Raw genomic sequence first — 24806 nt, 5'->3', positions numbered from 1 at the left:
TGCTGAGGCACCTGTCTAAGGCATGTGAGTTGGCCACCTGAAGCCTGTTCCAGGCCTCTTTGGCCCCCAAACCCTTGATTCTTCTGTCAAACCTCACAGCCTCAGCTATCTTCCACAAAACAGAATGCATTTGGCATTTTCCTTTATGAGAACTCGTCTTTTCCTTGATGGCACCACCTCGTCTGTGTAAGCTTCATATGGAGGAAATCAAAGCGCATGGCAGTATATTAATCAGAAAAATGTATTGTGCCTGCTTCATCCTGTCAATCACTTGATAAAGGAAAACAAATAGCAAAGATTAAATCACAGGCTGCTCAAATGCTTTGTACTTGGCATAAATACATTTCAGCTTTCACGAAAGTCCATTATGCACTGTTTGGCTTTGATTAGCAGGGGGGCATTTCATAAAGCATGAAAGAAAGCTGCAGCTAGTAGAAGAAAGAAGAAATATGTGAACGTTTTCTCACTGTTTAGTTAAACAGCTGATTCACCCCAGTCAAAGAAAACAGCAAAGGCTTTGACAATTATGAATGTCCTTGGCAAAAGGATGAATTTATCTGCCTGTAAAGGAGATGTCGCTTGAAAGGCAGTGTCTGCAGCAAACAGAACACCAGCGGAGCATGACTGTAAAGAACAATCCATATTTGCTCTTACACAGGAGAGATCCACAATTGTAGCTTGATTGTAATCCTCACCTGGGAAATCTGAAATCACCACCTGTTTTCTTTGGATGCATGTGTGACACACTCCAGTTGCTTTCTACAGACTTTAGAACATTCATTTACTCCAGTGGATACACTTGGAGCTTTAATCAATTTAATTCATTTTCATTAAGCACCTGACTCACTAGTTAGATTTATTGGACCTATGCTGATCACTATATTTTTATATTCACATCTGTGGTTCTAAGGATATGCTACATATATTCCTTCCAGTCTATGGTATGTTTTCATACAAATGCCATTCTTGTTTGTACTTCTTTGAAAGGGGCAAAACATTTAATGTAAGAAGTTAGTAGGAAGTCAGTCTTGTTTTCAGAGTATTGAAAAAAAACAGGATAAATGAAATAAAACTACAGCAGCCACCACAAATTCTAATTCACTTCTGATGAGTCCCTCCATGTTCAAATCCAAACATGTTATGATTTTTTTAAATGTTTAGTTATTCTAAAATACTACCTTGCAAAAATTAAAAGATTGTTGACAGACAAAGCCATATTCTATAAGACTGTGGTGATCTATGATGTTTATTATAAAATCTTATTTTAGCATTTAATCTCTACTTAAATCTCCTACTTAAAAAGATAAACTGTAGTATGAGCTGCCTGGAAGTGCCAGTACAGACCAGTCCACTAGACTATGCAAATCTATGCACATTATTAATATCTGAGCAAAATAAAGTTAGCCAACAATAAGTAAATAAGCCTAATAACTTCCACCAATCTGTCAGAATCCATGCTTTGTAAGGCCTTAGAATAACACTATACATATTTATAATCATGTAAAGTGGTCCGACTCTTCATAAATTTGAGAACATTATCTTAAGGATAACTTGCATTGTCAAATTAAATGTTTAAAAACAAATTTCAATGAAAGTCTAGAATTACGTATTTGTAAAATGGACACAAAGGCACCAACAAGCCTGAAGTATAAATGCATAACCAATATAAAATTATGTCTCAGTTTCATCCTGAGCTGATTTAATCAAGATATACCGAAGTGTTTTAATCTACCGATGAATAAAGATGGATTGTGCCTAAGCAAGGTCTTTGTCAGCTCACACAACTGGGAAATTTTAAGGATAGTATGATTTTTGCACAAAAGGCCTAAAACAGTTCAGCTGTAGTTTATTGCTAAGTTATAGTGCCATCTACTGGTTTAATTGGTCACAACAATACCCTAGAGGAGAGCTGGAGGTTGGGTTTTACCTGAACATGCAGTGCATGTGACCTCATGAAGATATTCCTGACTATAGATTCTGTCACTTAAGCTAAGTAATAAATAAGAATCAACTCTTGTTTGAATTCATTGACATTTCCAACTTTGAAACACTTTTATTTATTATAAAGAATATAAAGAGTAAAAGAGATGCTTAGGCAGAGTCATTTAAGGGCTTTTACTTAATTACCTAAAATATGCTATATATCAATGGTCTGAATATTTAATCAATTCTCTGCACATTTGGTGCACTGAATGCCCTCTGTGTTCAAAACTGTTCAAAATTCAGAGCATTTAAGTTAGACAATAGGAAAAAGAGAAAATGGTTCTAGGCTTGGGGCTTTCAGCTTGAACAACCATAATACACATACAAGAAGCAGTTAACTAACAAAGGGGTTCAGGGTGGTTCAAATACATATTTAAGGTCTGAATAAAGGTATGTATGTGGAGTAGGAGGGAATTTGAAGGTGAGGTCAGATTTGAAAAGGAAGAAGGAAAAAACTGGGGGGGAACAACAGCTTGGGTGTGGATGGAAAAAGGAAAAGTACAGGACAAAGATAGACTTTCTGTTTCTCTCTTTCTCAGCAAGCACAGATGTGGCTCATTCTGAGAAATAAATTCTTAACAGTTTAACACTATTGGATGCTCCATAGTGAGCTATGCAGTCCATAGCAAGCTTAGGAAACTTTTTGCTCTTTCATTTTTTTAATTACTCAATGAATTTATTGCATTTATAGTTGTACAATGCTCATCACAATCCAGTTTTATAGTATTTCCATCCCAAACCCCCAGCGCATCCCCTCACCCCCAACCTGTGTCCTTTGGAAACCATAAGTTTTTCAAAGTCTGTGAGTCAGTATCTGTTCTGCAAAGAAGTTCAGTCTGTCCTTTTTTCAGATTCCACATGTCAGTGAAGGCATTTGATGTTGGTGTCTCATTGTCTGACTGCACTTAGCATGGTAATTTCTAAGTCCATCCATGTTGCTAAAAATGCCAGTATTTCATTCATTTTAATGGCTGAGTAATATTCCATGTGTATATATACCACATCTTCTTGATCCACTCCTCTGTCGATGGACATTTAGGTTGTTTCCATGTCTTGACTAGCGCAAATAGTGCTACAATGAACATTGGAGTACATGTGTCTTTTCGAGTCATGGTTTTCTCTGGGTAGATGCCCAGGAGTGGGATTGCTGGATCAAATGGGAGTTCTATGTTTAGTTTTCTGAGGAATCTCCATACTGTTTTCCACAGTGGTTGCACCGATTTACAATCCCACCAGCAGTGTAATAGGGTTCTTTTTTCTCCACACCCTCTGCAGCACTTATTGTTTGTAGACTTTTGGATGATGGCCATTCTGGCTGGTGTAAGGTGGTACCTCAGAGTGGTTTTGATGTGCATTTCTCTAATAATGAGTGATGTTGAACACCTTTTCATGTGTTTTTTGGCCATCTGTATGTCTTCCTTGGAGAACTGTCTGTTCATATCTTCTTCCCATTTTTTGATGGGGTTATTTGTTTTTTGGTATTTAGTGGTAGGAGGTGTTTGTAAATGTTGGTGATTAATCCCTTGTCAGTCGATTCGTTTGCAAAGACTTTCTCCCCTTCTGTGGGTTGTCTTTTCATTTTGTTTAGGGTTTCCTTTGCTGTGCAGAGACTTTTAAGTTTAATTAAGTCCCATTTGTTTATTTTTGTTTTTATTGTCATTACTCTAAGAGGTGGATCTGAGAAGAGATTGCTGTTGTTTATGTTGGAGAGTGTTTGGCCTATGTTTTCCTCTAAGAGTTTTGTAGTGTCTAGTCTTATATCTAGGTCTTTAATCCATTTGGAGTTTATTTTTGTGTGTGGTGTTAGGGAGTGTTCTAATTTCATTCTTTTCCATGTGGCTGTCCAGTTTCCCCAGGACTACTTATTGAACAGGCTGTCTTTTCTCCATTGTATATTCTTGCCTCCTTGGTCATAGATTAGTTGACTGTAGGTGCGTGGGTTTAATTCTGGGCTTTCTCTCCTGTCCCACTGATCTGTATTTCTGTCTTTGTGCCAGTACCATATGGTTTTTGCTCTTTCTTGACATGATAAAATTGATAAAATGACTGGTTTGGCAACTGACAGTATCAAAGGCAGCTGCCACCAACCCGACCTGCTAAACTACCCCAAATACAACCTGTTGTATCAGGAAAAACAGAAGCAGGATTATTGACTATGCAATCACAAAGTTTTGGCAAGTTTATGAAACTCTCTTACCTTATACTCCTTATTAATCTTGATGCTTCGGGGTATAAATTATACTAGAATATCTATTAAAGAGTAAATTACATTATCATTTCCTCCAGTCTATATAAATCTCTGAGGTTTTTAAAGTATTTTTGTCCTGGATGCTGATGTTTCTAGGAATTTCCCATGATGCTCCTAAGGGGAGAAAAAAGCAGGCTGCAGTGTAGTCTTTAGTTCAATCCCCTCACCCCCGACTTATGCAATCAGAGTGCAGTAGTGCAGAGACTACTTTGATCTGATGTATGTGTGCTGTGAGTGTACGTGTACATGCATACACACACATGCACACATACACACATATACAATTTGATTTATGCCAACATATTTTTTGAGCAAGTGCTCTTGCTGCTAAAGATAAGTTTGAAAGCTTATAATCTTAAACATTGAGAATATGGCAAAACCAGGATTTGAATACAAAGAACCCAAAAATCCTGGGAAAAAAACAGCTTGAGCAGAAATAAGGAAAGGGAAAAATAAAGGATGAACACATGATTTTCGGTGTGAGCTTTTGCACAGCAATACATTAAACTCTTTGATGGTTCAATTTATGTTGACATAGGTGTGGACTTTGTCCAGGATCGGATCTTGAGCAACCCAGGATGCAGTGATCTATCAGGCATTGTTTTCCCACTCATATAGCATGATAATATATTCTATCCTTGATATTAGTACAAATTGTGTTTCTGAAAACTTTGTATCTCTAAGAAAAATAGAAAGTTTTGCTTGGACAAGATTCAGGTCTTACTTCATTTGAATTACCTATAACACCAAACATAATGTGATGCTAATAGTTTGTGGCAAGTATAAGTAGCAGCCACAATTTCTCTCTTTTTCTTTCCCTGCCTCAAACACTCACACAGGAACAAACCCATGTTAATTCATGAAATGTCATAGAAATATGGATGTATATTAATAGGCATTATTCAGAGTAGAAAATGTAACAGAATACAAGATCTGTGAAGGGATACTTGCTCATCTTGTAAGAAATAATTCTAAGTCAGAGTGTTTCAAATTACACCTACAAAATATCACTTTGCAATTGTTAGAGTAACAAAAATTAGAAAAGTTATGAGAGGGGTAGGTCCCAAATAGGACTCAGGTGCTCAGCTGGCAGGAGTGAACACTGGTGAAACCAATTTGCAGAATTATCTCATAATGATTAACAAAATGAAATGTCATTTATTCATACCCTATGTCCATGCAGTTATTTTCCCAGGTTGTATATCTTAAAGTGATGATTTGTGGGAAAATATATAAGGATAGTCAGTGCATACTTGTTTTGTTGGTAAGGTGTTCAAGCAACCTCAGTGTCTGTTCCAGAAGGAATGAGAATGTAGCTAGTGTTGGATGATTATCATGGAATAGCATGCGTGATGGGCACTTACAAATACTGATGGCTCTAAGATATGTAACTGAGAAAGAATGTAATCTATAACATACCAACATGTATGCAAATTTAAGGTACATATGCAAAACATGAACACATTTTCTATATGAACATATACAAACAAAAAGATTTGCATAAAGCAATGAAAATGAGGATGAAAGGAAATAAACAAATATACAAGTAAAATAATAAGAGGCGTGTATTGATGGCTTGTATGTTATTAACTCAGGTTTATGCACCTGATATCTACCTAGGAAAAGAAGAAAGGCTAGACTCATAGCCTTCAACTAGACACACAAAATAGAACGTGAGCAGGTGAAAAACTTGATCTTGTTGTGGTTTTGGTTGTTGTTTACCCTATTAGAATGGGAAATATTTGAATCCCACATTTCCTGATGACTTCTGCTATCCACCGACCTTTTCCGTGCACCCTTAAAGACAGATCTTTTCTAATGTATGCCAAATTCCTCTTCCATTCAATTCTGTGTTTCACTTCATGTCTCAGGAAGGAAGAGTTTGAAAAAAAATAGTCCCCTTCAGCCAGAAAGAGTGACAAAGCAGCTGTGACTGAACAAGGTAGCATCACATTGGGGAGCTCAGTGTCAGCCTTCTCTTTTCTACAGTATTGCCATGTAGGGTGAGTGTAAAAAAAAACAAAAACAAAAGCAAAAGCATGGTATCTGCTCATATGTTATTTCTGTAATTTTATCCAGGAAAAAAAGTGATAAGCAGAAGAGAATTTCAGCTTTGCATAAGATATGTCTTATGTATACTGGCAACAAAGGAAATAAACAGAGAGTCAAAAAGACAATATTTTTGTCTCTGTCTCTATAATTGGCAAACTACTTAGCTGCAGATATAGAAGGCCAAGTCTTCATTTTTACTTATAAGTGAGGCTAATAACATAATCAACATAGCTCTAATTCAATGAAGGAAGACTAAATCAAATATAAACAAAGGAAAATATTATGAGCTTAAGCTAACCAGTTATTAGCTCAATATGATTGTTTCATGCGAGCAGAATTTCAGGAGAGGTAATTATAAGATTCTCTTTTCCAGAGTCATAGATTTAACACTGTTCTAAAAATAAATTAATTAACTAGTATGGACCATTTTTAACTTTGGGTGTTATTGCTAAAATGGATGCTAACCACCAGGATCAGATTTTCCAATGCTACATTTTATGTTAGAATTAATAACTACACAGTTTATCTAGGGAAAATATAGTGAACATATTTAGAGTATAATTTCATTTTTGTAGAAGCTGTTTCCCAGTCTCTGAAATTAGTCATCTTCTGTGTTGGCTGTATGAAGGCCAGATAATGGTTATACTAATGGTGAAGAAAAAAACTAATGCTGCTTTTCCACTGACCTGAGGAGTAGTTAGGTGAAGTCCATTTTTCATGGACATGTGTCCATCTTCAGTAAAGGTAAGCACCGTGATGGGAAGGAACAAAGAACAGAGCCCTAATTATCTTAAAAACATTTGCTGGAAAGTATTATGATGATCTGCCCAGGGTGAGTTACCGTGGCACTGCATCCAAAGTGATATCAACTCATATTATTAATGTGTTTTAATGTGCTTAACATACAGCAAATCACTGTAACTTCAGAACAACCATAAGAAATTGGAAAGGGACCTTTTTAATTTCCATTTTGTGGATGTGGAAACTGATTCTGATCATTGGTGACATTCTCAATGTTCCAAATAATAAGCTCTAAAATAAGGGCTCCATCATATTTTTTTCTGACTCCAGAGACCAGCTATACCATGTATAGTTTTTTTATTTTTGTTTTGTCTTTTTAGGGCCCACCCTAAAAAGACAAAACAATGGCATTTGGAGGTTTCCAGGCTAGGGGCACAATCAGAGCTGTAGCCACCAGCCTACCCCAGAGCAACAGCAACACAGGGTCTGAGCCAGGTCTGTGAGCTACACCACAGCTCACTGCAACGCCAGATCCTTAACCCACTGAGCAAGGCCAGGGATCGAATCCACATCTTCATGGGTACTACTCAGGTTCGTTAACCACTGAGCCACGATGGGAACTCCTACCATGCAAACTAGTCTATGTGTAAACTAGCCATCATGCAGTGAGAAGAATCCATGAAAAAGTATAAGAAGGTATAGATTGTATAGGTAAAAACAGTAATTTGATAAATTACATGAAATATCAAACAACTGAAATTGGACCTAAGAGGTCCAATGACACCAGGAGGGGTCATTATAGAATTTAAAGCAGAGAAAAATATATAAAAGCCATGTTTTAGGAAGATTAATCTGACAGAACTATGTCAAATAAATTGAAATGGAAAAAATTTAAATCAGAACAAGAAATTAATGCAGTCATTCTGGTGTGAGATAAGAATCTGCCTCATGGCTGAGATGAGCTAATGAAGGAGAAAGAAACAGAATCCAGATAATATTTTAATTTAAAAATATGATGAAGGAGTTCCTGTCGTGGCTCAGTGGTTGATGAATCCAACTAGGAACCATGAGGTTGTGGGTTCAATCCCTAGCCTTGCTCAGTGGGTTGAGGATCTGGCATTGCCGTGAGCTGTGGTGTAGGTTGCAGACACTGCTCGGATCCCTGAGTTGCTGTGGCTGTGGCGTAGGCTGGTGGCTACAGCTCCAATTGGACCCCTAGCCTGGAAACCTCCATATGCCGTGGGAGCGGCCCAAGAAATGGCAAAAAGACTAAAAAATTAAAAAATAAATAAAAATAAAAAATGATGAAATCAGGGAATTAATACAAGTGGGTTAAAAAAATGAGGTAAGGGAGTTCCCGTGGTGGTGCAGTGGTTAACAAATCCGACTAGGAACCATGAGGTTGTGGGTTCAATCCCTGGCCTTGCTCAGTGGGTTAAGGATCCAGCGTTGCGGTGAGCTGTGTGTAGTTCGCAACGCGGCTTGGATCTGGCATTGCTGTGGCTCTGGCGTAGGTCTGTGGCTTCAGCTTTGATTAGATCTCTAGCCTGGGAACTTCCATATGCTGTGGGTGCGGCTCTAGAAAAGACCAAAAAAAAAAAAAAAGTGAGGTAGGGATAAATTATATGTGAACATAGGGTAATTTATTTTTATTGCTGGTTAATATTAAAAATAATGCTTTTATTTTTTTAATTGCTTAATTATTAAACTTTATGCCCAAAGAAGAAAATATTAATGGACAGATAATCGTCCACTTGAAAAGTATTAAAGAGGTGATTTATGAATTATAAATAGAATTTTATTAAAATAAAACAAATGGAAAAAAAGGACATCATAACAAATAATGCAAGGCATGCTCAATTATGGTTAGAAAGCTGTCAATTAGGTAAACAAATTGAAAAAAAAACAAAATTGCACATTTAAGGAGTAATTATACATTTTAATACCTGAAGAAGTTTACTTTTTATTATTAAGCTATAACATTCTTTTTTTTTTCTTCTTCTTTTTTTTTTTTTTTGTCTTTTTGCCTATTCTAGGGCCGCTTCCGCGGCATATGGAGGTTCCCAGGCTAGGGGTCAAATCGGAGCTGTAGCCGCTGGCCTACGCCAGAGCCACAGCAACGCGGGATCCGAGCCAAGTCTGCAGCCTACACCACAGCTCACGGCAACGCCGGATCCTTTAACCCACTGAGCAAAGTCAGGGATCCAACCCGCAACCTCATGGTTCCTAGTCGGATTTGTTAACCACTGAGCCACGACAGGAACTTCTGAGATACAATATTCTTTGTTGCCAAAGTTATGAATTATGTAATGCAGTATTATTGACTGTAGTGGCCATCCTGTATATTATATCTCCGTGACATTTATTTTACGAGTGGAAGTTTCTACCTCTTAACCTCCTTCACCCATTTCACTCACCTCTACTGCCCATCTCCTCTAGCAACTACGAATTTTTTCTCTGTATATATGAGCTTGGATTTCTTTTGTTTGTTGCTTGTTTTGTTTTTTAGATTCCACATATAAGTAAGATCATATGGCATTTGTCTGTGACTTATTTCACTTAGCGTAATACTCTCCAAGGTCCATCCATATTGTTGCAAATGGCAAGATTTCATCCCTTTTACGACTGAGTATTATTTCATTTTATACACCTACATACTCATAAAAACACAAGCATATGTATACACACACACATATATATACACGTGTATGCAATATGTACATATATATGCGTATACTGTATACACATATGTGTGTGTGTGTGTGTGTATTGTATCTTCATTTCATCCATCTTTCGACACCCTTTGGTTGTTTCCATATATTGGCTATTGTACATGATGCTTCAATAAACACAAGGTTGCATGTTTCTTTTTGAATTATTAAACTTTTTGCTTATTTGAATTAGTGTTTTCATTCTCTTTGTATAAATACCCAGATGTGGAATCTCTAGATCATATGGTAGTTCTATTTTTTTTTTCTTTGAGAAACCTCCATATTGTTTTCCATGTTGCCTGCACCAGTTTATATTCCCACCAACAGTGTATGAGCGTTCCCTTTTCTCCATAGCCTTGCCAACACTTGTTATGTGTTTTATTTTTGATAATAGTCATTCTGACAGGTATAAAATGATATCCCACTGTGATTTCTTTTCTTTTTTTCTTTTTTCTTTTTTTTTTTTTTTTTTTTTTTTCTGTGTCTGGAGCATACAGAATTTCCTTGGCCAGGAATCAAACCCACTCCATAGCAGAGACCTGAGCCACAGCAGCGAGAATGTCAGATGCTTAACCCACTGGGCAACTAGAGAACTCGCAGTCTCGCTGTGATTTTGATTTTCATTTCCCTGGTAATTAGTGATGTCGAGCATTTTTCATGTGTTTGTTGACAGTCTGTTTGTCTTCTTTGGGAAAATAACTATGCAAATCCTCTGCCCATTATTAAATTAGACCTTTATTATAAAGATGTACAATTTCTTTATATATTTTGGGTACTAACTTCTTATCAGGTATTTAATTTGCATATATATTCATCCATTCAGTTGGTGTTTCCTTCATTGAGAAGAAGCTTTATGGTTTGATGTAGTCCCACTTATTAATTTTTGCTTTTGTTACCCTTGCCTTTGAAGTCAGGTCGGAAAAAATTTCCCCAGGGTTGATGTCAAGAAGCTTACTGCCTATGTTTTCTTCGGGGAGTTTTACAATTTCAGGCCTTACATTCAAGTCTTTAATCGATTTTGAGTCAATTTTTATGAGTGGTATAGGAAGTATTTTTTTACACATGGTTGTCTAAAGGGATTGTTCTCTTAATTTCTTTTTCTGATAGTTTTTTATTAGTATACAGAAATTCATGGTTTTCTGTATAGTGATTTTGTATCCTGTGGCTTTACTGAATTTGTTTATTAGTTCAACAGTTTTTTGGTGTCTTTAGGGTTTCCTATATATAAAATCATGTCCTCTGCAAAATAGTGACACGTTTACTTCTCCCTTTCCAGTTTGGACTCCTTTGATGCATTTTTCTTGCATAGTTGTTCCAGTTAGGACTTCCAATACTGTGTAGAATACCAGTGGAGACAGTGGGCATCCTTGCCTTATTTCCGACCTTAGAGGTAAAGCTGTCAGCTTATCATTGTTGAGTCTGATGTTTCACAAATATGTGGAGATTAAACAACATGCTACTGAACAACCAGTGCCTTAATCAATAAAGAAATAAAAAGAGAAATTGTAAAATATTTTGATAAAACTAGAAATTACTTTTTTTGGGGGGGGGAGGGAGGTAAGTCCATGAGTGACTTTCACCAATGTTGATATCCAATGTGTGTTGTTTTCGTTTTTTACTTGTTTAATTATGGTATAATCTTTACCAAGATTTACCATTTCAACCACTTTAAAGTATATGGTTCAGTTGTGAAATTGTCATCATCACCTAATTCCAGAAACTTTATCACCTCAAACAACCCCACATTCATTAAGCAGTCAATTTCTTCACTCTTCCCCTCTCCCCAGACTCTGGCAAACCCCAGTCTGCTGTCTATCCCTGTGGATTTGCCTACTCTTGACTTTTCATGTAAAGGAATCATACAGTAAATATGTGGCCTTTTTTATTGGGCTTCTTTCACTTAAGATAATATTTTTAAGTTTCATCTATGTTGCAACATGTATTAATACACCATTGTTTTTATGGCTGAATAATATTCCATTGTATGGATATATCATATTTTCTTTTTCAGTTGAAGGACACTTGAGCAGTTTCCACCTTTTTGCTGTTGTGAAGAGCACTGTTATAAACATTTGTTTAAACATTTTAACACCCTTTTTCATTTATTTCATTCTTTTTGAGTAAATTTTTGCATATGGTATGAAATAAGAGTCCAGCTTCTATCTTTTGCCTATAAATATCCAGTTGTTACAGCATCATTTTTAAAAGAAACCACAGGCATATCTTGATTTGTTGTGCTTTGCTTTACTGTGCTTATTGTGTGTCTTGAAAATTGAAGTTTTGTTTAAACCCTGCATTGTCATATGATAGTTAGCATTTTTTGCAATAAAGTATTTTAGATTAAGGTATGCACATTTTCTAGACTTAATGCTATTGCAGACTTAATAGACTTCAGTATAGTATAAATATAACTTTTATGTGCACTGGCAAGCCACAAAATTTCTGTGACTTATCACACTATTTGCTTTGCTGAGGTGGTCTGGAAGAAAATCTGCAACATCTCAGAGGTATGCCTGTGTTCTCTCTCCATTGGATAGTTATGGCACCTTGTTGAGACACAAGTGACAGATACATGGATTAATTACTGGATTATCAGTTAGAAACTTCCCATCTATTCCTAATTTGTTGAATGTTTTATCATGAATGGTATTATATTTTTAAATGTTTACTCTGATCAATTGATAGGGTCATGGTTTTTTTTTTTTTCTTTATTCTATGAATTGTTGTATTATACTGATTGATTTTTGTATGTTATGTTAAACCTCTCTTGCTTTTCTTGGGATCAATCCTTCTTGTTCATGATATGTTATCTTTTTAAAATACTGCTGTATTTGCTTACTAATGATTTGTTGAGGATTTTTCCATTTCAATTAATAAGGAATATTGGGCTGTAGTTTTATTGTATTTTTGTTTGGTTTTGACATCTGGGTAATGAATGAATGAATTTGGAAGTGTTTGTTCCTTTTCTGTTTGGGGGGATAGTTTGAGAAGAATTGATATTAATTCTTCTTTAAATGTTTGGTAGAATTCACCATTGACCATATATGGTTCTGGATATTTCTTGGTTATAAGAACAGAAGTAGAGAGTGGATTGTTTAGCTTTGATGATGAAGGTAGAAGGTTACAAACTTTTACAAACCAAGGCATGTATATATATTTATAGAAGGCCACAAACCTTTACAAACCAAGGCAGTATAGGACAATAAATTTTAGACAGCATGTGAAATGAAAATTCAGTTGGTGCATTTATTTTGTTGTAAAGTGCCTGGTACTCTCTACCAAAAACATATGTACTTGATTTTTTAATTTACTTTTTAAGTTTTTTAGTTTAGAGAACTTTTTATTTTTTATTTTTTTTATTTTTTGTCTTTTTGCCTTTTCCAGGGGCACTTCCCGTGGCATATGGAGGTTCCCAGGCTAGGGGTCTAATCAGAGCTGTAGCTGCTGGCCTATGCTAGAGCCACAGCAACGCTGGAGGATCTGAGCCGTGTCTATGACTACACCACAGCTCACAGCAACACCGGATCCTTAACCCACTTAGCAAGGCCAGGAATTGAACCCGCAGCTTCATGGTTCCTAGTCGGATTCGTTAACCACTGTGCCACGACGGGAACTCCTAGAGAATTTTTTAAAAAGTGATTGAGACCATTAAGTTACAATGTAAATAGAAATTCAGTCTTTTAAAACAGTAATAACATAAGAAAGGAAATTCATTAATTTGTAGGAGATGAAAAACATTAACCTGAATATGATAATTTTTAAATATTGTCATGTTATTTTAGGAATAAACAGATTAATTGAAATTTTGGTCCTAGAAATGCATTTTATCATTATAGTTATAATTGGCCAAGCATAACCTGGATTTAAACTCTAGCACATAAGTGGAAAGACAGAAACATTAAATAACTCTTTGGAAAATAAATCAGTAGAAAAACTTGATCAGTTGAAACAAAGATATCTAACTATCTAGTTTGCCTTTTCCCTGAGCTTATCTTTAAAACTAGATACATTTTTAACCAGTGTGCCACAGATGTAATTAATAATTTTTTTAATTTTGCACAAGTCCTAATCCAGAGAAAACCATGATGATAAAAAATATGGATTAAACATTATTTTGCCTTCTTAAACCCTATATTAATCATATTATCTAAAAATAGAGAATATTATTGATAAGAAGTTTAAACATGCATAAAATTTATTTTATGCCTCTAATTTAGAAAAGATTAAGTGTCTTGTTTATTTAAACATTGAATAAGCTGTATTAATTACAGAGTGCATGCTAAAAGCTTTGGATTGCTTTCTAAGTTCAGAATGACTTTGCCTGTTTATAGGATGACAATTGGCTTTATTTCTTTTAAACAATCACTAAAGCAAGTTTCAAATGTGAATGAATTAACAAAGCACAAAGTATTAAAAAGTCTACACAGCATTTCTATTTAAAAAAAGACCCCATTTATGTGAAAAAGGAATTAAAGGAATTGGAAATGTTAGTATTAAGAAGGTCTAAAATGGTAATAAAATATGGATAATCAGAGTTGACAGCATCTGGTTAAAGAGAGAATTATCCAAAATAAAAAACATTGTTGTGGCCATGTAGAACACTGAATTCTATTTTGAAAAACTCATAAAACATGCACACATTGATTTTTTTTTCATTTTATTTCTCCAAAGGGTAGAAAATTGGAACACTGACTCTGTCATTTCCTTTCCAGGAAAAACTGACACTTAATTCACCATGGTTCTCATCAATCAGTCTAATCCCCAAGGAAGAATTTCAGTCCCAGCTTTCTCAAGGTAAGAGAATGGATTAATATGTCCACATGTATTCTAGAATTGTGATTATTGGAAAACCTGTTTGACTCTTGATATGTTGACATAAACATGATTGGCCATATGAATGTGATGAGATATAGTGTGTTTTCATGGTGCTGTTTCATGTTTGAAGCCAAAGGATCACTGCAAAATACTAATGAGGTAGAAAAAAATCTTATTACCAGTTCGTATTAAGCATACTTAATATTTGTGGAAAAATAGATTGATTGCTCTGCTATATCATTGGTAAAGACTGAAAAATTACATTTATAAATGAATTAAGGAGGTGAGTGTTAATCCTATTCTAATACACTAACAAAGTTGATTTGAGAAAATCATCATTAGAGAATATTTTAAAAGTCAAATTGGTATCATTGGGTGCTGAAGGAAATGGAATGAATATAGCAGCATGGCTCAAATGTTAATATTAGAGTCAATGTCTCAGGCCTTTTTTGGTTGGTATGAATATAAAAATTCTTCAGGCAAGTCAAATTCTTCCTTGGAGTTAATTCAATGACTTTTGGCTGTGTAAACTCTTTAACAGTCCTGAGGTTCCATTTATGTGGTCTATCAATCTTAATTGTGATCTAAGGAGGTGTTTCAAAACTGAGAATTTGTGTTTAATGATAGGTAATTTGGATAAAGGTGTTGTTGTCTGTTGCTTCTTGGTTTGGGGGATTTTCACTAATGAAATTGTTTGGACTCTGATTTTCTGTTTTCTTCTTATAGTAGTAGTTTATGGAACTTTTTTTATTTTTTCTTTACATTGTAATGTGTTATTTTTATCAATGAAAAAATGGCTTTTATATGCAGACGAGGTGAGGGCTACCAAGATCCATCCCTACCCCTATTATATCACCATTTGTTCTTTACCCACTGAAACCATTATAATAGAATGTTTCATGAAATACCCCAAATCTCTTAAATATAAGTGATTTTTTTTTTTACTGGTGGGAGGGTGTTTCTTTATAGCCGTAACAAACAAATAGCGTATTATATAAATAATTCTGTAGATTACAAATGTTAATCTAGAAAATCAATAATAGAGCCATTTTGTACATCTTAGAAGATAATATTTACTATAACAATTATCTGGAAAAAATGCCTAAACACAATACTCTATAATTATTTTATCAGCACAACCACTTATATTTGTATCTAAACAGTACAATTATAAATAATTCAATAAATAATATATAGACTTCGTTAATTTTTTTCCAGTAACATTAGAATTTCAAGTTAGTTATAGCAATTTTACCTCTCTAATATGTGCCTAATAACTTACATGGAAAAGAAACATGTTAACATCCTATATTACAGACTTGGTGTAGGCTTGTTGAGGGATGACTAAACTGTAAAGCTTGATAAATGGGTGTTTTTCTTCTACTAGGTTCTAGATTCATCCAGGAATTTGAATGCAATCTGTATTTTTCAAAAAACAATTAAAATATATTCTACCAATATAGGAAAGAACACAGGTTAAAGAAGATAGGGGCTCTATGAAGCAGCTTGAAAGAACTCCAGTCACATTTTTAGCAGGTTAGGTCAAGACTAACTATGACTCTGGAAACTCTTTGATGGATGCCCAGATGAATGACAGTACTATCAAGCCTCTAATAGTCATCCATTCTTTTATCTATTTATGCATTTATTTAAGAAAAATTAGGTGGCAGTCAAATTCCTAAAATATGGCGACGAAAAGGCGTAATTCTTTCCCTCCCCTGCCCCCAGGTGGCAGTTTAACCCAATAATGACATTGTAGTGTGGTAAAAGTTATGAGAGATGAGTGAAGAGGACAATTGCTGACTAAAATGAGCGCATTTCTGATGGAGGCTCAGCTAAGCCAATTCTTGGGCTCCTTGATGACAGGAAAATAGAACTAATCCAAGCATACAGAGAGGTGGCAAGAAAAAGTATGACATTCCCAAGGAAAAGAAGAAATTAAAAGGCAGGAGTGTGAAGGAGCATGGCCATTCAGGAAACTAAAATTATTTGGACATGCTTTTAAGAGTAGGACACATAAGATTGAGCAGAATGCAGTACCTCCTTCCATGCTTCACTCTGCATACTTTAAGGTCAGCCATCAGCACTTTCTGCTCCTCTTACCTGATTATTTTACTTCAGTAGATTCATTGTCACCCCCTGCAACTACTTCCTCTTTGGAGCCACCGTTTGCCAATGTCCCAAAGTTTCCATGACTTTGTCACTTAGGATGCCTATTTAGGTTATCAGTTTGTTTCCTCTCAATGACAAAATGTGTCGAGATCTTAGAAAATGATGGTCTCAGGTAATTTTATTAAATCCTAATTCTAGAGCAATAAATCTCTTCTAGAAATGTCTATACCTCTCTGAAAATAATGATTCACTTATCCCTTTCAGACCCAAACCTGAAAGATCAACATTTTTTTTTTAAGGTACAAGAAAAATCAAAGTACTCTGTTCTGGTGTGTTCAGTGTTAGTTCCACATCCTAACTTTCCTTTTCTTCCTATTTTTAAAATTATTTAACTCCTTTAAATGAGTCTGAGAGGTGACTCACAGACTAGTCAAAATGATAATATGCTTACCATTATTATGTCTCATTTAATCTGCCAGAAAACCAGTGGATGGATAATAATATTTAATGATAAAGAAATTGACACTCTAAAAGGACAAGTGACTTTAATGATGCCCAGCTATTAAACTACAGAGGCAAAAATGAAACCCAGATCTCTTTGATGACAAAGGCAAATTTTTCTATTATTATTACGTCTTTACTTCTTTTCCAAAAACCTGCTGCAAAACATGTTTTGCAGACAGAAATGAAGATTCTTTCTTTATTTGACTAAATAATTTATTCATTATCATCCTAACAGTATCCATTTTACCCTCTTCTACTTTTGATCTAAAAGTGAGAAAAACAAGCTGGAAACTAATTTTAAACTCCTAGCAGAAAAGTTTTAAGAGCTATGATTCTGGCAAACTTAATGAATTTTTTTTTTTCTTTTTTGCAATCACTTACTTCAGCTGTGCTCTGCTAATCACCGGATTCCCTTTCTTTCATTGTGCACCAGATGTGTTCTCCCTGCCTCTGCACCTTTGAACCCACTATGGTTTCTTCTCAAGGAGTTGAGAAGAAACTGCATAGACTAGAGAGTGGTACCTCTTAACCTCTGGCTCCCAGTCTATCTGGCTATTGAGAAGCTGCGTAGGAGATCAGATGTAGAAGGAAGGGAATAAGGTCAATGTGTTTATTCTCCAGCTCACTCTTGACTGAAGGGCACAGCTGCTCTTTGAGTGGCCTCTTCACTTCTCTTTTGAGGTAACACTCCCTCCATCTCCCCTTCAGGTTTGAGGTAGTAACAGACTACTGCCATGTCCTGTCTTTTAAAAAAAAAACAAAAACAAAAAACAAAAACAAAAAAACAAAAGCAAAAAACAAAAACAAAAAAACAAAAAACAAAAAACAAAACCTGTGCACACACTTGTAAGTTGTCAGTTTATTAAAGTCTCCAGAATTTATGCTAAATTGTGTGTGTCATTTTTCTCTTAGGGACCTAACATAAAAATGACATGGCAGAAGATCTCACAACTTTCTGACTAGTTTCTTATGTTAAAGTCATCTCTCTTGCTCAGTAGAACTCCAAATTTTTAATCCTTAGACATGTTAGGTGGGGAAGGGAAACAGGTACTCGCTCTAGTGGTGTCATAATTTCTTCTTGGTTGTCTTTGTTTCCCTATTTAACATCCACTGGCTACTGCAGATGCTGGCTGCATGCTGGCCTTCTGATGGTGCAAACGTGGGAAAGCGGAGATATAACCTGGGTGCGCCTCTAACAACCCACATCAACCCAACTAGCTGGTCACTCCAGACCTTCTCGCTGCTGGGATCATATAGCCCAACAGGTGTCTCAATCTCTAAAATGTTTAGCTGAGGCTCTCCCTATTACCCCCACCTTGCGAGATGTGCAGGGAGAAATGCTCAAACCCCAATTAAAGGCTTGTGAGCCATGATTCCTTCTCTTGCCTCAGGCTTTTGTATATGAAGCCTGGAAAAGCAAATCGACTCACTGCTAAGGAAGACTTTAATAAATTCCGAAAAGGGTGTTCCTCCCAGATGATGTTTAGGTTTTGGTTTATTTGTTTGTTAATTTGTTTTGCTGAGTGGGGGGATGTAGGATATTTAAGGCCATTTTTTCTTCGTATAGATTTTTCTTTCTATTTTTGATGCAATAGAAAAAGTCCCCTTTGTCATATGGTTATATCTACAAACAACAGTCTCTCAAAAAGTATTTGCTAGATGAAAGACATATATACTTCTTTCCAATAATAAGGAATGTAGAACTGATTCATGAGAGCCCACCGAGTATGGTGTGGTGATTAATCAATCACATAGCGAAGAACAAACTGTTATATGGCAACATCAGTAGATCAGTATGAGTGACAAGGGTTTGAGAGGTCACGCTTTACTTTACGACATATTTGAAATTTCTAATAATGAATTGTTCATAATTGTTATGATTTTAAACAAATGTGTATCTTATCAAATTGTGGCACTTAAATCCACATTAATGGCTCTCTTTCTACTTCACTTAGAACAAAATTCAAACTTGTTAACTCATCTGTCTCCTGCCTCAGTTGCTTTGTCACATAATGTTCTGACTATTCTAGTAATTCTTTAAGGTTCTTGAAAGAGCTAAGTTCTTTCTTCCTGAGATAATTTACCATGCTTAGAATTCTTTGCCTGTGAGGCTGTTACCTCCACTGCTTACCTGGCTGGCCCTTAGTCACCTATCAGAGCTCATAAAGTACCTATTTTAAAGTGGCTTTCCATGATTAAGATGTCCAAAATGCCTCCCACTACTCATATGATTCTCTCTTAGAGCATTTTGTTTTCTCTCTTCATAATCCTTATCTTTATTTTTAATACAACTTTGCCAGATCTCTCAATGCATTAAACCTCTCTATATCCCTACGATGCCTGGTGTGTAAAATGTGTTCAAAAAGTGCCTGATGTGGGAAGAAATCTAGTTTGCATAAATCTGAATGAATAAATCTAGCTCTTTAAATAAACAGTAGGATTGGATTGTGCCAGACTCAGAATTAGATCCCACTCTAAAGATTTTTTTTCACCCATCACACTCTAGTGAAATGCTCTTTTAAGTTCTGGCATTTTTAATGTTAGGAAAGTTTTATGCAAACACCATCATTGTCTCTAAAATATTTTGTATTTGATTAGACTCCAGTGTAGTTGTTAATAAAACTATCACAGCTGTTTCACAATGTCTTTATTAATCTCATTAATTATGAGTTAATTCACATCTTCAGGAAACAAACACAAATAAAAGAATTCCCAGCAGAATGTTCCATTGCAGTGTTAGCAAATACCAAAGAAATCAATCAAGACAGCAGTTTACTCAAAGCTTCATTTATAAAGGTATAATCAACCACATTTCTTAATCCCTCTGTCAGGAAGAATAAATGTTCAATTTGTTTTCTGACCACTTACTCAAGGACCAAACACCTGTACTGTGTAGATATAGCATTAATCATTCTACCATCCATCTACGTCTTCTCTCAGTGTCTTTGTTTATCTTGCCCTTATTATTCTCAGCTAACCTTCTCAAGACTTTTTCTATGGTTTATAAGAAAGTTTGCCATTGATGCAAACTATATATCCACACTGAAACACTGCACTGATGAGATCATATTCTTTTTCATTAAGGGTATGTTCAAGTTCAGTTTACTTAAATTAAAGGTTTACATAATTATAGGTCATTTGGTAATTCTTCTATGAGTAAAAGAAGGCATTTCCATATTTTAACATATTATGTCACACAGAAAATTCATTTTAATTTCTACTAGAGATAAAAACAGGAATTGAATAAAGAGAATTATGAGAAATTGAAATGAAGCCTCTGATCTTGAAATAGTAGAGAAAAAAAAAGCAGCTATACAAACAAGGACACAGAAACAAGCTATAAAAACGATCAGAAAAAATAATGAAATGTAGCATGTAAACAAAAAGAGAGAGCTCTGGGAGTTAATAGTGAAAAACAAAACATGTTGGTTGCACAGGGTGTGTGAGATAAGGGAGGAAGAAACAATATGAATGAAGTAGATGGAGAGATAATGTAGAAGATATGGAAAAAAAGAAATGTGGTGCAAAAATGGATCTGATCAGAAGAAAGAAGTAAAAATTGGTGAGGAGAAAAAGTAGAGAAAGAAAAAAACTGAAGGAAGCCTACAGGGAAACTAGGTATAAAGGGACACTAGGAAAAAAATGAAGAAACTATTTACCCAAAGAACAATGACATATCTTCATTAAATGTGACCCTTATAGTTTATACGCTGCAGGGGAAATAGCCAAGTCTCTGATTACTAGCGCAGTCGTGGAGCCATAATCCCAAGTTCCTAAAGGAGCCTCACAAGCAATACAATTAGTGAGACATCTGGTAGAGAGAATACGAGGCCAGCTATAATCAGTTAATGCCATTGTAGGGATGGAGCCCAGTGTTTCCAGGTCTTTTCTTTCACTAGTAAATGGGTGTGTCTGACATTTCATGCCTCCTATTCCAAATCTCCATTTCCCTTTTTCCTTGCAAATAAAAAAAAAAAAATGATTTTGAGAGAACAGCAAGTGTCCAACACTAGTAATTATTTTCTCAGCCTCTTTCTCAGCCAGGAATGTGAATCAATTGTGAACAATGAGAGTCAATCAGCTGTAGTACATTTTGGGATTGTGACAAGGCTTTTGCTTTCCTCACAAAGGATGGTCCATGTGGCTAGCTTCTTCTCTGTATTCCTCTTCCTTACATAATTAAAACGTGCTGTTTGGGTCCATTAGAATCAATATTGCTGAGTAGCTGAATCAACATCAACAGACTCTTAATGCTGAAATTTTTTGTGAGAAAAATGAACTCTCTTTTTGGATAAGCTACAAGTAGTCAATTATTCCATCAACCGAAGCCAATCATACTCTAAACAACATAGTGGAAATCTACAGTGACATGTAAATTATTTTAAGTGGAACTCATGTTTTTAATACTATTTTTGACAAATACTTCTGCAAGACAGATCCGTCACCAACAAAACTGTGACCCCGTGTTGATTCATTTTGGCAAGTGAACCAAAGTTTCCCTTTCTAAATGAGTGTTTTACCCTCAAAGTAGCTGTTTGTAAAGAACTCATTTTTTTCTAAAGAATTCTATTTGAGTATTTTTGTTCTTATTCAGTATAGATTTCCTTGTATAATTAATATTTTTCATATTCTGTTATTTTAACTGCTCTGTGTCCTCTTTGAAATTGGAATTCAGTTCTTTTCAGTTTTTATTTTAATCAAAATGTGAGTTCCCAAAAGAAGGGTTCCCAAATGTTCCCCAAGTCCAGAGACAGTAGAGGGCACAGGACCAGGAGGACAGCAGGGCTATATGGGGAAGAGGCAACGTGCAGTCATCATTGATAAAATCAAAACCCGCAATTTGCAGGCTACCCTGTAGGAAAATAAGGCCTTTCATCAAACAGCATTGATGAAACATTATTAAAATAGAATATTGAATAAGTGCCAAATAAAGCATACAGATTTTTTTTTTAGAATAGCAAAAAGGATATAAAGAATAGAATGTCATCACAATAAAGAAGGATATGATGAAATCATAGGTTGGGGCACATTGGGAAGAATCTGTAGACCATGCATGGTACACAACAGATATAGTTTGGAATAGATGTAAAATTGATCTCTAATTCCACTGACCTAGGAAATTTCAAAGCACTTATCAATAAGAAATTAAAAATTGTGGCTCTAACTATAGTTATATTATAATGTAGGTATTTATGATTTGGTTAGGTATATTATAAAACATATACAGTTCTTATTCTTTACTAGGAATTTAGTACTTATTAACATAATATCTTTCATGTATCCTGTGTTGAAGAACCCATGCCCCAAATTTCAAATATAGGTTCATGAATTGGCCAAACTTACCTTAAGTTTACAGAGATACTGGAATGTAGAGTAGAGAGATATAGGAAGTGTTGACAAAATGCTGCCTCCATACAATTTATGTCTTTTGTGTGTTGCACTAATGGAGTAATTGATTAAATTAATTATGGTGAGATATATATGCATATTTATATATAATTTGATGATATATGATGATATTTTATGTATATATACATACATATGCATATAATTACTGTTGGTAATAAATAAACCTTTTTTTCTTTATTTCTATACACCATTCTAAAATGATCTCTTAAATTGCCTGTTACCCATTCTGGATTTTAGTTGTTGTTATTGTTGCATTTAATTTATGAAGAATTCTTTGGCTTTATTTTGTAACTTTCCAGAACATCTTACAACGTGTAATTTTGTAGAACCTGTACATTTGTGAGTAGTTTCCTCAACAAAGATAAATTCTTCTTTCCTTACTGAGTATCAGCTGGGTTGTTTTAGTTACACTTTGATGTCAGATAACATGGTGAGTTAAGTGTTACTCAACAAAACTTATTTTTTGTATTTTCACAAGAATAATGACATATTTAATGGAAAAATCTCTTTCCTATGCCTGTTCTAAACTGATAAATGCAGAAACTGTTTCCATGCTTTTGCAGTTGTCAGTTTGCTTTCCTGCTTGTCCACAAAGCAACATTATAGCTAAAAGCCAGAATGCACATTATCTGTTTTCTTATGCTTGCCCAGTTACAAAAACAACAAATCTACTGTCTCTCATGGAACTTATGCATACTCAGAAAACAATCTAGAGGTATATTTTCTCTAGTTCACATAAATTCCCATATACATAATATCCAGAATTAAATGAAGCTATTTGGAAGAACAATTCATTCTATTTAGCGGGCTTATCCTGTATCTATTTCTTCTCAGCCCTAAGGCCTCTCTTTTAAAGTCTTCTCTGTGATGCTGAGGTTGATTTTGCACTGCATTGCCTGATGCCTTTGTTTATGAGTCTGACAATTGGAGACACTTGTGGGTGATTAGAATTCATGGGAAGAGAAGAAACTTCCTGTCTCGGTCAGCATCACACCAGCTGTAGAGCAGTGCTTCCAGCTTCTTTTATCACTGCTAGCAACAGCTATGGCAAGGCTCTCAGAAGTCCTTACATCAGTCAGCCACATTTTTCAGTTGTTCTGAGTATCTGATCTTAGGTCTAAGCACCAACGGTGCTATGGTATTCTTAGAAATTTGAGCACTGGCTGTGTGATATTTTCCTCAGACTTCTCATAGCATGATGATGGGTTCCTATGGCCTGTTTTTACAGTGTGGTGTCCCACCCTTTCTTTTTTGTTTTCTCAGCCTAGAAGTGGTAATAGCTTCCTGCAGTGAATAATACTGAGGTTATATCAAGATTGCCTTGGCATTCCCGTTGTGGCTCAGCAGTAACAAACCCAACTAGTGTCCTTGAGGATTGAGGTTCAATCCCTGGCCCTGTTCAGTGGGTTAAGGATCTGGCATTGCCATGTAGGCTGTCAGGTGTAGCGCTGATTTAAACCCTAGCCTGGGAACTTCTATATTTCGCACATGCAGCCCTAAAAAGCAAAAAAAAAAAAAAAGAAAGAAAAGAAAACAGTTGGCCAGAGCAGTGAGATCTCAAGTAAGATTTATTGACCAGCAGAGTGGTCAGGAGCACTGAGCAAGAGAAACTCAGAGCTCCCTGCTGTTAAGAGAGGATCAGGTTTTATAGGCAGGGGGTCATATGCTGAGTTCTGTAAGTCCAGGATGGAGGTTGAGATCATGCTGTAAAAATTTAACTTTCTTCTTGGGGCTGTCTTTGTCCCTGGAAAGTTAACCCCTTCATGGGCTTGGTTGTTTTGCCTGGGGAGGTCAAACAGTGGAGGCTGCAGGTCTGGGTCTGAGTGGGTCAATGAGTCATGCAGACTAAAAAAGTCATTCTTTTTTAGGCCTTCATTTTAGTTTCCACCGAAGAACTGTAAGATACAGGTATAATGTGATGATTTGATATATGTATACATTGTGAAAGAACTCCCCCCATCAAGTTTATTGACACATCAGTGTGGTTTGAAAAGTCTTCATTGGACCCTGAGTTCTAAAGTATTTGATGGAGGCCATAGGCTTTATCCTTCACGCTTTAGGATACTAAGGGATCTGAGATAGCTGCCACCTCTGCTCATTAGGCTCCATTATCCTGGCGTTACCCATGCAATAGACCAGCGTGATCTTTTGGATCTAGACACACTATCATATGGTAGAGAGTAGAGGGCTGATACAGCCCTGAGGCAGGACTAAAGATCTATGAGGTTGCT

General features: G+C 35.6%; 1 long non-coding RNA gene across 1 annotated transcript in view; it reads left to right on the top strand.

Moving 5' to 3' along the window:
- LOC110255835 overlaps positions 1 to 24806 on the top strand; it is a 542938-nt gene that overhangs the window by 210652 nt on the left and 307480 nt on the right. Inside the window, exon 2 of the long non-coding RNA XR_002336710.1 lies at positions 14448 to 14529. This is a non-coding gene — a long non-coding RNA (uncharacterized LOC110255835). The remainder of the gene's footprint in view (positions 1 to 14447; positions 14530 to 24806) is intronic.

The sequence above is a fragment of the Sus scrofa genome, chromosome 11 (assembly GCF_000003025.6).
Source record: "Sus scrofa isolate TJ Tabasco breed Duroc chromosome 11, Sscrofa11.1, whole genome shotgun sequence".
Lineage (NCBI taxonomy): Eukaryota > Metazoa > Chordata > Mammalia > Artiodactyla > Suidae > Sus > Sus scrofa.
The sequence above is the reverse complement of the archived record's forward strand: the minus strand, read 5'-3'. Positions and strand labels throughout refer to the sequence as shown.